This window comes from Protopterus annectens, chromosome 1.part1 (genome assembly GCF_019279795.1).
Source record: "Protopterus annectens isolate FY-2018-M chromosome 1.part1, PAN1.0, whole genome shotgun sequence".
NCBI classification, from domain to species: domain Eukaryota; kingdom Metazoa; phylum Chordata; order Ceratodontiformes; family Protopteridae; genus Protopterus; species Protopterus annectens.
This window is the reverse complement of record NC_056726.1, coordinates 374,324,874-374,337,405: the sequence shown is the minus strand read 5'-3', so window position 1 is coordinate 374,337,405 and position 12,532 is coordinate 374,324,874.

The window sequence follows — 12,532 nt, the reverse complement described above, 5'->3', positions numbered from 1 at the left end:
GACACATTGCTCTGAAGTGTGTAATAAGGAGTTATATTAAGGGTGGACAGAAGTACACAGCCCAGTTCCAGGTTATAGAGCATGTTCCTGTTGTGCTGCTAAGGGAAATTGTGAAATATTACTCCTGTTTATGTGACCATCTCACATTGCAGTTAGTAGTGAGGATTGAACCTCCTTAGTTACTGAACCAAATAGTGGGGGATGTCACATTATTGTTGGCAGTCCAGTGGGGTATTGTCCGGATGTCACAGGGGGCATTATATTCAATGACTGGCCTAGTAAGGACTAAGTAAAGGTGGACAATGACATTCTTAGATCTAGACATAATCACTTTGTTTATAAGGTGTACAATATACAAGGATTTTCTTACAACAACAGACACATGCTAGTCATAAGTTAGGTCACTGTCCACATAAATTCCCAAAACCTGAACAACTGGATCAACTCTTAGGGGCATATTGTCCTGTGGTATTTCCCTGGGGTAGATGACTTCCCAAAGTTATTTAGTGGTTGTATCTGTTTCATGAGTATGTTAATATGAAAAATGTGGAATGAGCTGATTCTTCTAGAAATGGCGTGTAGTATTAGAGTTTTTTTCTTTTTCTTCAACAAATATCATATAATTGCATAACTGGACATTAACATTTAGAAATATTAGTGCATAATTGATATTATTAGCAAATGACCAACATTTTAGTTCAAGACCCCTGCAATAACACTCTTAGATACACTGAAAAGGATTAGCCATATACTAGTCCCTATGGTACATAACTAGTCATAATCCTTCATCTGAATTAATGCCATTTACTGTGAAAGTCTTTGTCTGTTTCCTAGCTAATGCTTTACTCATATTAATAGAGTGGGTTGTGCTTCATATATTTGTGCTTTGTTCAGTAACCTGTTGTGTGTTACTTTGTCATATGGATTTTTAAGTCTAATCAGACCATTTAAATAGCACTATTCTCATTTAATGTCCTAGTCATCCAGTTAAATAGCTGTATTAAAAGTGTGTCACATGACCTTCCTGTTGTAAGTGCAGTGTCTTTGGTCCAGTGTTACAGTGATATTCAGTTATTGTAAAATTGTTGCCTTCAGAAGAAATCCCATGGTTTTCTCTATAGCTAAGGTTAAAATGGCAGGCTGATAGTTTTTAAGCATCTGTTTTACTTCCACTTATGTGAGGATAAAGCATATATGCCTTATTTTCTTTAAGAATCTTATCATCTTGATTTTATTTGTAAAAAAAAACATAATTAAAAGTACTGATAGCCCCACTGTCAGTTCTTGGAAAAGTTCTAGCATGAATTCCATTAGGCGTCATTGTCCTGTGTGCCTTTTGAATTTTTTCAGGATGCATTCTTCTGTGACTAGAACAGGATTGTAGGCCTTACAAGCCTATGGATTAGCAACACAGTTTCTTCCTAGACAGTAGTCAGCCTTAGACCCTGTCTCTAATTTCAAGAAGGGCCAGGCCATTCATTCCAGTGGTGAATCTGTCAATGTCCATCCAGTTGACCATCTTATTTTTAAAGTTGTATAGTGTGCTACACTGTATAATTTGAAGAGGGAACTGATTCCAGAGGAGGGGCACACATTGTATGATAAATCTGTCCCTCTTCCTAGTCTATTTATTTGTTGGTATCGATTTAGGTCTCTGCCCTTAGTGTAAGCTGGACTGTTTGACTTATTGAGGAATAAGAATTCTTGGAGAGTACTGGATCCCTTATAGTCCTATATGCATGACACAGGTCACCCCTACAGAGTCTGTATAAAACAGAGTAGAGGGACAAAGACTGGTAGTTAAAGTCTTTTAAGCACCTGTTCTTTTTAGTGACAAATCTCTGAAGTATCTCCAGTGTCTTGCTATGCTTTGTAGGGTTCATCTCAAAGTGAGTATTGTATTCAATGATGGGTCGACTCAGTGTTGAGTACAAGGAGACGAGAATTTCTTTAGTTCTGGAAGATATAACTTTAGCTATCAGCTGTACAAGGTAAAAAATTTTCCTAACCACTATTGCAGTGTGATGGACAAACATAAGAGAACTGTCCACCCACTTACTCATGTCTCTCACAACATTTACATTTTGATGTAGTGTATTATCTAGTTTGTAATTAGGAGATAAGAGGTGCTTACTAAATGCTATAGCTGTACACTTTTTTGACAGCAAGCTTGAACATGTTTTTAGTACACCAGCTTTTGAAAAGTACACACTCCTGGAGGAGTGTATGTATGTTGGGGGGAGGGGGGCTTAATGATGACTCCTAGCCTGTTAACCAGAAGAACAGATGCCAAACAGCAGAGATCCCAGAACCAATATCTACATGACTGAAGATACTCCCCCTATTTCTGAGCCATTAGACTACCACAATAACCACATACAGGTCAGTTTGGAGTTTGTCCAATGTATTTATTAATTTTGCATGTGGTATGATATTGAATGCCTTGGCAAGGTCAAGGTACACTTTGTGGACAGCTTTTCCATAGTCAACAGCTTCTGTAATCCTGTCAAAGAAGCTTATAAGATTCATTAGACAGGATCTACTATTGACAAAGACAAACTACTGAGGTTGAGTCTGATAAGATTTTGGTATCATAGTCATTTATGTCTGGAATAAGACACTCCATGGTTTTGCATGTGATGCTTGTTAGGATGATGGATCTGTAATAAACAGGGTCTGTGGTGGGGCCCATGAATAAAATATTCTTTGTTTTGGACAGTGCCTTCAGTATGTGATCTGATGATTGGTGGCATAATTCCATCAGGGATACATGGATTTGGAATAGATGTCTCAGTGGTAATGTTGGTACTAGATTTATTAGCCCATGTGTTAGTTATAGCAACTAGATGTGTGTAGTCAGTAACATTGTGAATAAGCATGAAGCAATGTTGGGTAATATTTCTTACTTTTCTTACATAGCTAAAGAATCACAGGCCTAAAGAAGATGCCCTACACTTGCTGCCTTAAAAAACTCCAGCTATACTCTGTCGCATATCGTCTACTCAGAGGCGATCTTTGCTTAACATACAAGGCCATGTCAAACCCAGAGCTATTGGACATGCTACACTTAAAGAAATCCCAATCCCTCAGAGCCACACACTCCAGGGATCTAAATCTTGTCATCACAATAAACAAAACATGCTGGAGGGATAGGTTTCTGACCCAGAGACTCCCCAGACTCTGGAATAGATTGCCCATACATGTCAAGCAGAGTGCCTCTTTGGTCCTCTTCAAAAGGAACCTTGACGATTGGATGGGAGAAAGGAAATTCACCCCGGGGATCACGTCAGTCACCCTGCTAGACAGGGGTCCAGGAAAGTAAATAGTGTGGGAAGAAATATCCAGGGAATTGTTATGGCTAGGCTTGTATCGGCCCTAGGGCTGATAGCCTAGTACCAACCTTTGAACCTATGAACCTATGGTTGTCTTTGGCTTTTGTGGTCAAATTGATTTTGTGGCATGCAGCTGTTTTTCTTATACCCCTTCTTAGTTTCTTATCTAGCCATTTCATTTTCTTCTTAGTTTGGAAGTTGTTTGTTCTTCTTTATAGCTTTAGGAATTGCTTCTTTCATCACATAGTTTGCTAATGATAAATGACCACCCTACACGTTTGCTTTTTAACCTTCACATTGGTTTGCATTTTATGGTAACTAACAATATAATACATTTGTTTAGGCATGAGTAGAACTTTTTTGCATAACTCTTGGCATTATATATTTTTTGGGTAATACCATTATAATTTAATGACTTCATCATGCATTTAAAATCCTTGAATTCTGTAATACTTGGTTAAACTCTTTCAACCCAGGGTTTTAATCAGACAGATTTGGTAAGTAACTATTTTCTTCCTTCGTGAAAACAGAAGTATTCATTTGGCTGTAATGCTTTTATACAGTTCTTCCTACCCTTTACAACATTATCAGTTTATTTCCCATACCCATGTCTTTCTTTGCTCCTGTACATGGTCTGTGACTTATTGCAGTTACCTTTTGTGCAGAAATACTTATCCTTTCCATAAATTACTTCATACTTTAGGTTCCTAATCATAAATCCGTAAGTCTCTCAAGAATACTGTAGTATAGAAGCAAAACCTACTTTGCTGATGGCCTGCTCAGTACTTGCTTTGCAGAAGTTTGCTATTCTTTCATATGAAGATTAACAAAGTGTCATAAATTCAAATTAAATTTGAAGAAAAGGTTGATTAAAATGGAGCCTTCCTCTGCAATTTGAACAATAAGCTGATTTCGTTTAACTCCCTACTTACTGTTAACTTTTCATGTTAGTTTTCCTCTCAGCTTTTTCCTGAATTTATTGTTCATTTATGCCTAGAAGTAGTTTTTGTAACCTGTTCTTTGAATGTCTCTGTTTTTGCTTAATCTTTTCCTTCCATTCCCCTTCCTTTTTTGTCTGTTCCCACTCTTTTCAGTTAATCTTATTTTACTGTTGTCTAGAAATGTCTAGCTACTTTTAATGTAGTTTCTTATATACTAATTTGATTTTGTTAATTCAATTTTTTGAGCTGCAATGTTTTTGGAGTTTTTCCACTTGGACCACCAGTAATAATGGACTCTACACAAATAGGCCTATTCAGTTAAAGTATAATATCTGGAATTTGTTTTCATAGCTGCCTTTCTGTTAATATAGTGAACACAGAAGGTTAGAAATCCTAAATTCTTTAACAACTTTAATAAGAAATCCAACCATTGGCCTTTTATATAACAATGTAGTAGCATATGTATAGGCGAATAACGTAAGCACTGGAATCTGTCTTCCTGATGCATTTTACGGAGATAGCAGCAATAATTGATGAGGGTGAAGTTCAGAACCATAGTTGTGTGGACATTAATTGAATGTACTTCATAACCGCAAGTTTACACTTAACAGTGTGTATCACCTTGGAGTCATTCATTTCCCACATAACCATATTCAACGTCACAAGGACAAGTCAGAGTCTGTGCTGGAACTCCATGGGTACAAGGTAGGAAAATGATCCCATTTGGTGTATAGCTCATTAAGGACACATGCAAATGCTTACTTATAAATGGTACACAGGCTCGTGGGCACTTTGGAAGATTGCTAAATAACCTACAGCAAGCTTTTGGAATGTTGAAGAAAAATGAAATGCTTGACTCAGTAAGTATGAGAAGAAGCACAAAGAAGACACCCCAATTGAGAACTGAATGAGGGGGTCCAAGCTCTGTGTGGCAGTGGTACTAAATTCTGTGCCACTGTGTCACCCAGCAGCTAGGATTAATTGTTTACTATCCGTGATATGGAGAGCAGAGCCTGAGTAAGCAGCACCATTGGCTGAACTTTCTGTGGAGCAGCATCAACTTGAGAATTTAATTTAAAACAAGAGGGATCTAGTTTAACATGTGACATAAACCTAACTGCATAAGTTAGTTAAATGTGCGGTTCTTCTGTAGTGGCCATGTACCCTGCAAAGAGTGACAGCAGTATGATGAAGACTATGGAAGAAGATGTCTCCCTGTGGATTACACAGATCCATCTTACAACAAAAACACCAGTGCTGCAGTCAAAGATGGTTGACATCTCAGCAGCCAAGACTGTAGTGTAAAAACTGGTGTGAGGTCACTGGCAGTAGCCATCCACATCTACCAAAACAACCTGACCACATACAGGAAGAAGGGTGTACCAGAAAAGATAATGACACATAATGAGCATTTCAGGGTTCAGTATGTGTGGCAGTCTTTGGGAATACACATTATATCAGCTGTTGCTGCTGTGGCTTCATCTTCTTAGTCGTCATCAGGGCTTTATCCCTCTTTGATATGGCACTGACTATGACATATTTGCTGTTAGTTTATTATGTTCAGAAATCCTCCATATCCTTAGTAGCTCTTTGCATTTCACTTCTACCTGTGACAGAGGTTCAGTTCTCAAAACGTGCTTGAGAAAGTAAGTACTTACATCCCACTTAAGCACTTACACTTTTGCAATTAATGATGATTGGATTGGTTGAGTAAGGTGAAGGTATGGGTGCGTATTTTATGCTGAAGGAGATTGTTGATAAATTTGTTGTAAATGGGTCTGTCTTCTTTATTTCCAAGCACAACTCAAGTTGCAAAAGTCCAAGGCCCCAGATGGGTAAACCAAGCAACAACACCTGCCCAAAAAAAAAAAAAAAAGAACCCCACACACACACACACACACACACACACACACACACACACACACACACACACACACACACACACACAAAATCAGCTCTGGTCAACATTAAACAATCAAGCAATATAGGTAAGAGCAGGATAGCAACATCATGAATGCCATGCCATCCATAACACCAACAAGCAAAAGAATTAAAGAAATTACTGCCATAGTCAATGTCCCACCTTAAAAATGTTGAATGCTACACTGTCTAGCATTATATATATAACAGATAAGTAAAGTGTGACACATTTACTTACAACAAATTCGAAGGAAGCTCACATCATGGTTAAAACGTAGACTTTATAATTAAAAACAGTTCTTTGATACCTAGTTTCTTTTCACTTGCTAGAACAGTCACTTATTTACATTGTAACATTTTCCTTTTACACTATTTATGTCAAAAACTTTATATAGCAGTTGTAAGAGATTATATTTTACTACACACCCAGCTCTTCAAACATTAGAGACTTGAATGGCAAGTAGCTTGCAAGACCCCCCCCCCATTTACAAAAATAAGCAGGTTATTCTCATATTCTCTCTTAGCATCTCTAGATACAAATTCTTCAAGATAAACAACTTTAGTATTTTTCCTCTCTCATTTATTAGTTCATTTTACCTCTTATATTGCTAATCCTTTGGTTCCCGAAGTGCGCGGGCGTGTGCACACACACGCGCACACACACACACACACACACACACACACACACACACACACACACACACACACACACACACACACACACCCATGCACACCCACCCATCAATATGATTGTACACCTCAGAAACCTACTTTAAATCAAGCAAATGAATGCATTCATAAGTAATATCCCAGAAATGTATCTCAGCTTATTGATGTCAGAATCATACAGTGCAATGACCCTCAGCCCTCTCTATTTCTTAGCCCAAGAATCAGAAATAAAAACACAAAATCAGGGACAGATTTTAAATATTTCTTTTATATGCCTAGAAAGTTGGAACAGCAAACTTTGCATTAACAGGCATTTTCTGAAGGATTCAAAGTGTGAAACTCACAAATCTGCAATAATTTGACAAAAGCTAGGTAAAAGACACTGCTGGAAACAGAGGCACCGAACACTTTAGGACCAGAAAAAGAAACTCTTTAATGTGAAACCAATAAAAACCAAGCAGTAATGTAAAGCACTTTTCATCTGGCTACATAGCAAGACTTCTTCAGACAAAGAAAGCAAAAGGTTTGCAGCAGTAAGTATTCACCCTGTACTTTCCTATTAAACTAATTAACAGACTGAACGAATGGAGGTAATGTGTAAGCATTACCAACTTGCTATTGACAAATTAATAATGGATACTACTAGTTTAGATAAGGATATAAAAACTGATGCTGACTTTGCTAGATACCAGTTTGACTATAGAAGGATTTTTACGTCTATTGATCTACAGATTATAAAAAGCACAGAACAAAAAATAAAGAAACCGAATAGAGACTTAAAAGACTACAAAAATGGCACAGTGTATTTGGTACCTCCCCCGTCACAGACTTGGAATGCAGTTGGCCATGCTGGATTGCAAACCCGGTCTTATAATCAAACTAGGTCGACTGAGCCAGGAACTACTGTTCATGCTGGGTAGAGGAACGATGAAGGGAAAGGGAGCCACATGCAGGCAACCAGTACAGCAGAAAAAGATGGAGGGTTTTACCCAGCCTTTTCCGACCAGGAAGGCATGGAAAATGGGGCTAGAGAGGTGCAAGATTTTCAGGACAACCGTGGGCAGAGCCATCAGAGACATTACAACACAAGAGGAGTACTGAGGAATTACAATCCGAGCAGGAACTACACCAAGAAGAAAAGGTAATTAACCAGGGTGAACTTTCAGATGAACGGCAGTGCTGTAAAGTTATAACTAATCAAAGTGGAGACTATAAAATTTTTAATTTAAATACCTTTGACATTGAGCCTATATTGATTGAAGTACTTGCAAAAGGTTGGACTTTTGTTCCTTCCACTAGGTTTAATTTACCAGCAACCCTAGTGGATTTGAAGCTTTATACTCGGAAAGTGAACTTGAACATTCTATTGGATACCAATAGGTCAGACCAGCTACCAGTATTACATGTAGCAAGTACTTATAACCCCCCTTTTACACCCCCTTGTGTCATTATTCGAATTTCTGTCTGAATTAGAGATGAGGGACTGGTTTAACCATACTGTGGACACAGAGGGATGGAATATAACAAAAGAAGAAAGGGAAGCGTTGCCCTTATTTTTATCATTACCTATTCGCTTCCTAAAACCTGATAAGGGAGGGAGGTTAGTTTTGATGGATAAGGAAGACTACAATAAAAGAATGAATGGTGTTTTAAACAATGTTACATATGTAAAAGCAAGTCTGCATGAGTTACATGTTGCTTACAACCGTATTAGGATTTTCCTACACGATTTGTTTTTTGAAGAAGCTATTGATGTCAACTTTTAACTATTTGCAGACTTTGTCCCCAAAAATTCCAGCATTGTTTGGCATCCCGAAGATGCATAAGAATATCCACAATCCTCCGATGAGGGCACTGATGGACGCAAGTGCGTCCATTACTTATGCTATTGCTAAACTAGTAGACCTTACCCTTAAAAATATGTAGAAAAAGAAAGACAAATTTGTAAGGATTCTTGGGCATTTCTGGCTAATATTAACAAGTGTGAGTTTAAGGAGGATGTGAACTTCCTAACTATTGATGTTTATGACTTGTACTTCTCTATCCCGAGTGTCATTGGTACAGAATGGGTAGTGGAGAGGTTACAGTTTCATGTGCTCCTTCTAATGAAATGAGGTTCATGGAAGACCTGTTGGATGTGGTGTTGTCTAACAACTTTGTCTTGTTTGATTCTGACATCTATTTACAAAAAGTGGGTGCAGCCATGGGCTCACTCTGTGGGGCCACATTCGCTAATTTAGTGATGGCCCAGTGGGAACATCAGTTTTTGTTTAACAATAAAGACACAATGGACAAAATTGTGGTATATACAAGGTTTTTGGATGACATTTTCCTGATGTTTAGAGGGGAACAACAAGTGGCTTTAAACTGGTGGACAGTTTAAACCATATCACTAGTTTTTTTTTAAATTTACTAGTGTCTTCCATGAAGAGTCTATTGCTTACTTGGATGTTAACTTAATTAAGGACAGAGTGGGTAAAAAGTATGTGGCTAAAATTTACCGCAAGTCAACGTACTCTAATTCTTTTCTTTTTTATACAAGTTCACATCACCACCACCAGAAAAAAATCTGTCATTAAAAGTCAGTTAGTCCATGCTGCCAGAATGGTGTCAGAGGAGAAGGACATTTTAGAGGAGTGCGATGCCCTATCTCTCATGTTTATCCATAGTGGGTACCCAGTTGGTATGGTGTCTGAACTTGTGAGTGAGATCCGGTTTAAAAGACAAACATGGTGGTTCAAACCTATCTTATGTAACCATGAAGAAGTTTCTCATGATTCGAGCTGTATAGTAGTATCTACGGATGGTTCACCAGTAGGAGACAATAGACTTGAGAACTATAGAATTAGTTTAATCACTCCATTTAGTGTGGATGCTAATGAAATTATTAAAATGTTGTGGAAAAACTGGAACATTTTCGGGTCAGACATAAAGATAATGGAGAAGGTGGGGAGCAAACCTATTGTAACATTTAGAAGAGGTAAAAATTTAAAAGCCCTCCTAGAAAGTGGAAAGGCCATGTGTCCTAGAACACCTGGTATGTTCAAATGTGAGGCTTGCAACCTTTGTAAGTTTATGGTGACTGGTAGCACCTTTTTGATTCAAGGAAGTACTTATAAAATTAGTGGATGGTATAATTCTAATTCCAAGGCAGTGGTGTGTCTAGCCCCAGTGTCAGACATGCCCAGCCTTCTATGCCGGAAAAACTAACAGAAGACTAAAGGAAAGGGTAGATGAGCATGTACACAGTATTGTCAAAGGTAAACAGGAGAATGCTTTGGCAAGGCATTGCAATGGTAATTCTGGGCATTTTTTTTTTTGGTTTTAGAATTATTGATCAGATTGTACCCAACCTAAGAGGGGGTCCATTCCAATTATTATTGGAACAACTGGAATTGCTTTGGCAACTGAGGCTAAATGCCAATAGGGCACCAGGACTAAATTAAGTCATCTCACTAACTTGTATTTTAAAACTAAAAAGTTTGAGTAGATGACTTGCTGTTTGGCCCTGATATAAAAACTGGAGGTTTAGCATAGAATATAATTCACACCTTGGAAGCGTAACAGCTAAATGGATTTTTTAACCTCTGCCCTGAAGTAACTGTGTACACTTTTTGTAGTTAATGGCGTATTTTAACAACAGTTTGTACAAACAACGCATGTAGGTATCTAGAGACAATGGGCCAGATTCAGGAAGGCTTACATGGAGTTTAAGAGTAGTGTAAGCCTCCGTGTAAGCCTCCTGATTCAGCAACAGCCCAAATCTCCGTGTAAGAGACAGCTAACACGTCTCTTACACGGAGTGGGCGTGGAAATGCTCAATACCTCATTTGCAGCTCCAAGATATGCAAATGAGGTATGTGAGCGATCCACGAAGCCCAAACCAGTCCGTGTAACGGACGTGTTAGCTGCAGAAATGTACTCAGCTGACAACTGAGTACATTTCTGCAAAATTAAAACGGAGCTATGTCAGCTCCAAATAAAGGGTGCATTTGTTACAGTAAGCATGCCAATGGCCAAATATGTGGCCATTGGCATGAAAGTGTTGCAAAAAAGTTATATAACTTTTTTTTTTCACGGATTTATGTGTTTAACTGAGCGCACACCGCGCAAACGGGTGCGCTACCTAAAACTGAAAACCGAAGCTTATAAGCCCACAATTGTGGGATTTATGTATTACATGAAATGTCAATGGAGGGACTTGCAGAGCAAAACAATATGGCCTCTGTTTAGTGGTTGTCAAGGGGGGGAAGCTCCGTGTAAGATATGTAACTAAGCATTACTAGGCAATCCTATGTAAATGAGGGTTACAATACTGAATCACACTGCCACATAGGTAATGAGCACTTTCTGAGTAGTGTAAGAGTTAGAGAAGGGGAGGAACAGAGTAAGAGGTAGGTGACATCATGGGGGGGAAGGATATAAAGAAATGTACCAGATTGGAGGGCAATGTAAGGTAAGAGATGACAGACAGACATCAGGGAGGGAGGTGTGTCCCAACAGAACACTAGGAAAGTGAAGAAATTGAGGGCATACGCTATCCCTACACTCAAAGTTTCTTGATATGCGTGTATGCGAGAGTGTAAGGCAGGTTCAACATGTGGGAGCGTGTTGCAAACTGTTTACAACGGTTTGCGCGGGCGTGCACGTGTGTAAGGCAGTGTGCGCGCGTTTTAGCATGAATCAGCCTAGCTAACACCGTGTAGGGATGTGTACGTGCGTTTAAGTGACTGTGAGCGTGTTTAAGCTGGTGTGCACATTGCTCCCCCTCAGGAAACAGAGAGGAAGCAGGAAACAACCAAAATACAGGGAAACTGCCAGGGAATACTGCTGGAGTTAATTGGTGGAAACAATTGGAAGCAGGCAATTACACAGGCAGACTAGAAACCCAACCCAGCACTTAAAACACAACAGAGAGCAGTGCAGGCTGTTTCTCACAAGAGATACTGCCAGAAACTAAGCTATCAGAATTGAAAACTGAAAAAAAGCTGAACTCAGAGCAGAAATGCTAGGGCTGCCATAGCTGTTATAATCAGACATAGGCGAATTGCTGAGGGTGGTGATAATGCAGATGCTGACAGACAACCCAGAGTGAGGAGAAGGAGAAGAGTATACAGGCCCAGGGTCACCTACCATGGGTTACATGAGCTGGAGATAGTAGAGCTATAGAGTGGACAGAGAGCTCCTGCAGCAGATTGTTGAGCTGTGCAGGCCACGCCTCACACAGAACCAACAGAGGGGAACCCATCCCAGTGGAAACCAAGGTATGTGTTGGCCTAAGAATACTAGCAACAGGTACCTTCCAGAGACCAACTGGCGATATGATGGGGATATCACAGGCATCAGCCTCCAGGGTACTGCACCAGTTCCTGGATGCCATGTCACCACATGTCAGTGATCATATATATGTCCCTAATGACCGTGAGGTTGTGGCCAGCAATATGCGTCTCTTCCAGCAAATAGCGGGATACCCTGAGGTGCTGGGTGCAATAGACTGCACGCACATACGCATCAAGGCACCAGCCGGTGAGCAGGGTAGAGTCTACATTAACCGCAAGGGATACCCCTCCATCAACTGCCAGGTCGTGTGTGATGGCCAGGGCATAATAATGAATGTGTGTGCTGGCTGCCCTGGGAGCTACCACGATTCCCACATCTGGCATCTGCACC